We start from the raw sequence: 5,443 nt of genomic DNA, 5'->3' as shown, positions 1-5,443 counted from the left end.
GGTGCGGCGGGCGGGGGGACGGGACCGGGAGGTATTATCCTACAAAGCGAAAAAAAAAAGGAGAGAAAAAAAAAAAAAAAAAAAAAAAAAAAAAAAAAAATTACACTAACAATTTGTCTTCAATTCATATTAAACTTCTTTAAGAATCAGATCTTAGTTTACTGTTTCTAATGAAGTTTGTTTCCTCTGTTCTCTTTCTCTCACTTCTTCACCCCTTTTCCTTGCCCTTCCATTCCCCATTTTTTCTCTCATTTATTAAGTAGATTTGTATCATAATACCTGTTTAATTATTTGAAAAGATAAAAACAGTTGTCCCAAGTGGTAGGATGTGGGAATTCAGGAGGGGAGACAAAGGTGAAGAAAGAAAATTGAAAAAGGTTTTGAGCACAGAGGTGAGTCATATTGTCCCAGAGCTCTCTGTAACGAATCATCAGTGTCATACACAAGTCTACCAAACATATAGTGTGGAAGGGTTTTCCAGGAGAAAACACTTACCAAGATACATAAAAGTAATCTAATGTGTTCTCTTCCTCTGAGCATGTAGCCATTCATATAATTTTTAATATTTTTGTATGTCTGCATATCATTTATATATGTGTATGATTTAAATATTGATAGGGAATTATATCAGCATTTATGATTTCTAGACCATCAAACATGGTTGGGGTACTAACATGTATTTTATAACTTTTTGTTATAATAAAAATAAAAATAAAAATAAAATAGCAGTACAATAATAAAAATTAATACAAAAAGAGTATAATAACTGTTTACATAGTGTTTACATTGTAACCACTGGGTAAATTCCATCTTATAAGTAATCCAGAGATGGTTTAAAGTATACAGGAGGATGTACATAGGTTATAAGCAAATACTGTGCCATTTTATATAAGGCACTTGTGCATTTGCAGATTTTTGTTATCCACTTGGGTCCTAGAAACAATCTTGTGGATACTGAGGGAATGCTGTAGTATATTTACTAGATTTGGACGATTTCAATTCTTAAATTAGTATCATTGGGTAACAGAGCATATACATTTTCAAAATTGTTAAGATACATATCATTTACTTCTTTAACACTAATAAAATATTTGAAAAGGGGCTCTTCAGTCTAGGCCCCTGAAAATTAAAGGAGCTGGAGTATGAGGTCTTATTTCTAACTTGCTTTCTGTCCCCTGGAGATCCTTTTAACCTTTTTCACTTTAATTTCTTCAATAGGAAATAGCATGAAGAATAGTAAGGATAATGTATTGCTTATGAATTATAATGATTGATAATTCTAAAGCATATAATGTAATACATGATTACATTTTTATAGGCCAGAATCTTACAAAAAAATTCTGATCCATTCGAACTTTTTGGATTATTAGAGGAAAGAAATTATAGAGAAAAGAGCCTCTCTGAAAACTGTTGTAGGAATGTTCTTACTAATAGGGAAGAAGATAACTCAGTATGCCTAAAGCAATGCAGATGAATAGAATTTATCATATTGCCTAATTTACTCACTTGAGCACTCTTTTGTTTTTTTTGTGTTTTTTTGTTTTTGTTTTTGTTTTACTCTACTCTTATTAATGGAATGAGAATAAGATGGAATCTACCCAGGGCACTGGAACATCCTAAGCTTTTGCCTTCTTGCAGGATCTTCTAGAGAAATAAACATTTTATTACCCTGAGGTCTTGTCACCAAAAAACACTTTAGACGTAAAGCTAGATTTAACCTTGTTGAAGGCTGTTTTAACCAAGTTTACTGCTGGACTGAGGCCTAGAGTTAAAAATGGCTGGAGGACTATCTTTGCTTCCTGTACTCTAAGTTCACAACTGAGTGATCTCATTACTATTAAATACACGAAATCCAGTCAGCCAATAAAGAAAACAGGCAAGTAGGAGATGTATGTTTGGAGTAAGCTAAGGAATAAGATAAGAGTTTGTTCCAAAACCTAGAGCAAAGCTGATCTAATTTGTTCTGGGCTTTGTCAGTTCTTTTTCACCTGCTGCTTGGAAGGATGGATATTCAGTGCAAGACAGAGTTTGTACCAGTGTAGTCTTACCTACCTAGTCATATCACATCAAGTCAGGGCAACTTCTGAATAGGAATGCACCTGCTTAAACTGCATGTCAGAGAGAGCAAAGTAGAGAACACAAGAAGAGTGCTATTAGTCGTCTATTTTTTTTTTTTTTTTTTTTTTTTTTTTTTTTGAGTTTGAGTCTCTCCCTGTTGCCCAGGCCGGAATGCAATGGCGCGATCTCAGCTCATTGCAACCTCTGCCTCCTGGGTTCAAGTGATTCTCCTGCCTCAGCCTCCTGAGTAGCTGGGATTACAGGCATGTACCACCATGCCCGGCTAATTTTGTATTTTTAGTAGAGACGGGGTTTCTCCATGTTGGTCAGGCTGGTCTTGAACTCCCCATATCAGGTGATCTGCCAGCCTCGGTCTCCCAAAGTGCTGGGATTATGGGCATGAGCCAACGTGCTCGGCCAGTCCTCTATTTTAGGAAGCAAGGCAGTAGTTAGATGAGAGGAGATAAATTAAGATAGAGCCTTCTTCCATGAATGAATTGGCCTAGAGCCTTATATTTGTGGAAGAAGGTACCAAGATGTGGCACCCAAGAGTAAGGTATACCACATCCTTGGCACTAGAGGCCAGTAAATTGGTCCTCAATCCTGACCATACCCTAGCATCATGCCTGTACTTTGGTCATTAGGACGGAAGGTATGTGGTTTTCTTTGTCAGCCCTTATCAGTGTCCATGAGATTCTCAAGTTTTTGAAATATGTGAATTCTTTAATAATATTTTCTATTATTTACCTCAGAGGGATTAATTTGTACTGATGGGTTAAATGTTGGGTAGTGTAAACAAAGCACCTGAGATTGCAAAGTGGTTAAATTTTCATTGAAAAAGTGACTATGCAGTGAATAGAAGACCCTCACTCATCATAGCTTCATCTCTCCCTAGCCAGGTTAGCTTTTGTGTCCAGGGTTTGCTTTTTTTCTTGTCTACACTGAACCTAGTCATGAGAGCAGCAGCACAGTACAAGTAGGCACTCTGAACTCTTCATTGTCCCTGAAAGCTGGCAGGTTCCTACTCTTTCTTCCCTCCTAGAATATCTGATGGTATTAGCTGTGGAAAGGACATTGGACATGCTCCTTGGTATAAAGGTAATGGGAAGGGAAAATATAAATTGATACTCTAAATTTTTTTATAAATCATATAGGCAACATTTTTCTTTTAAAAAATCACCTAGACTTTGGCTGTAAATTGAAGTGGATTATTTTAAATATCTCCACAATAATATAGATAGATAATTTTATTTTTTTAAAGACAGTGTCTCCCCATGTCACCTAGACTGGAGCGCAATGGCACAGTCTTGGCTCATTGAAGCCTCGACCTCCTGGGCTCAAGTGATCCTCCCACCTTAGCCTTCCAAGTAGCTGGGAATACAGGTGCATGCTACCACGCTCAGGTAATTTTTTGTATTTTTTGGTAGAGACGGGGATTTGTCATATTGCCCAGGCTGGTCTTGAACTCGTGAGCTCAGGTGATCCGCCTGCCTTGACCTCCCAAAGTGCTGGGATTACAGGCATGAGCCACCATGCCCAGCCAGAGATACATTTTTTTTTAATAAAAGATAAAATATATTGAGCTAATTATATGCCAGTGGAGTGGAACTTTGGAGGGTCTTATTTTTGTGACAAATTATGTTTCAGGAGATGTATTAATGAAAGGTTTTACAAGCCTTTTTAAATTTTAAATTTTAAATTTAAAAACAGATGTATAACATGCATACAGAAATGTACACAAATCCTAGGTTTCTAGATGAACTAAAGCTTTACAATCTTTTATGTATATAAGTTTCTTCCCATGAGGCAAGACAAACTGATGGAAGATGTTCTGTATCTTTAATTAAATGAGCAAAGCTAAAAACTTACCATAGCATCTACATAATTTTGAGATGTTACACTTGGGGGTTTTGTTCTTATTGTAAGATTTTACTGTTAGCCCTTAAAACCACACACACACACACACACACACACACACACACACACACACACACATTTTCGCACTTAGGTCACTTTTCTAGTATCAGCCACAGATATACATACAGATTCTGTATGTGAATCAGCTACCACAGATTAAATTATATCTCATTAAATCACAATTATACATTAGGATTTTCATTACCAAGCAAGTTCACAAGTACTGGAGGCATACCATTGTTAACCCTATATTACTCTCTGTATGATGGCACTTATATGTCATGTTATCTCATAGTTTCAATAAACTTTTAAATTTATTTAATGCATATTGCCTTGACTTAAAAAGGTTTTAAAGTTTTCAGTAAGTCTTCAAAACATTGCTTCTATTTTTTCACACTGTTTAAGGTTTTCAGTAACTCCTTCAGAACAAGTCCGTCCTCTTAATCCGGTATTGAAGAGTCTTTACATTCTATCTACAGCATTACTGCTTGACTTTGTCTCTTACTAGTCCTCTGCTCCTCCTAGCAGTAGATACTAAATTATACTTAATAAGAATGTACAATTCAACATTAATTAACTCTTAATGAAATACTACTGATTTGGCCGGGCGCGGTGGCTCAAGCCTGTAATCCCAGCACTTTGGGAGACCGAGACGGGCGGATCACGAGGTCAGGAGATCGAGACCATCCTGGCTAACACGGTGAAACCCTGTCTCTACTAAAAATACAAAAACTAGCTGGGCGAGGTGGCGGGCGCCTGTAGTCTCAGCTACTCGGGAGGCTGAGGCAGGAGAATGGCGTAAACCCGGGAGGCGGAGCTTGCAGTGAGCTGAGATCCGGCCACTGCACTCCAGTCCCAGCGACAGAGCAAGATTCCGCCTCAAAAAAAAAAAAAAAGGGGCGGAGCAAGATGGCCGAATAGGAGCAGCTTCAGTCTCCATCTCCCAGCGCGAGCGACACAGAAGACCGGCGATTTCTGCATTTTCAACTGAGGTACTGGGGTCATCTCACTCGGGAGTGCCGGACAATCGGTGCTGGTCAGCTGCTGCAGCCCGACCAGCGAGAGCTGAAGCAGGGCGAGGCATCGCCTCACCTGGGAAGCGCGAGGGGGAAGGGAGTCCCTTTTCCTAGCCAGGGGAACTGAGACACACAACACCTGGAAAATCGGGTAACTCCCACCCCAATACTGCGCTGTAACACCGGCACACCGGAGATTGTATCCCACACCTGGCCGGGAGGGTCCCACGCCCACGGAGCCTCTCTCCTTGCTAACACAGCAGTCTGCGGCAATCTAACCGCAAGGCAGCAGCGAGGCTGGGGGAGGGGCGCCCGCCATCGCTGAGGCTTAAGTAGGTAACTAAAGCCGCTGGGAAGCTGGAACTGGGTGGAGCTCACAGCAGCTCAAGGAAACCTGCCTGTCTCTGTAGACTGCGCCTCTGGGGACAGGGCTCAGCTAAAGGAGTAGAAGC

The 5,443-nt window shown here is 39.7% G+C and overlaps 1 protein-coding gene across 5 annotated transcripts in view; it reads left to right on the top strand.

The window, feature by feature from the left end:
• Positions 1 to 5,443, top strand: part of CNTLN (centlein) — a 365,382-nt gene that overhangs the window by 158,424 nt on the left and 201,515 nt on the right. The window lies entirely within an intron of this gene.

The sequence above is a fragment of the Piliocolobus tephrosceles genome, chromosome 14 (genome assembly GCF_002776525.5).
Source record: "Piliocolobus tephrosceles isolate RC106 chromosome 14, ASM277652v3, whole genome shotgun sequence".
Lineage (NCBI taxonomy): Eukaryota > Metazoa > Chordata > Mammalia > Primates > Cercopithecidae > Piliocolobus > Piliocolobus tephrosceles.
Note: the sequence above shows the minus strand (reverse complement) of the source record. Positions and strands in the feature narration are given on the sequence as shown.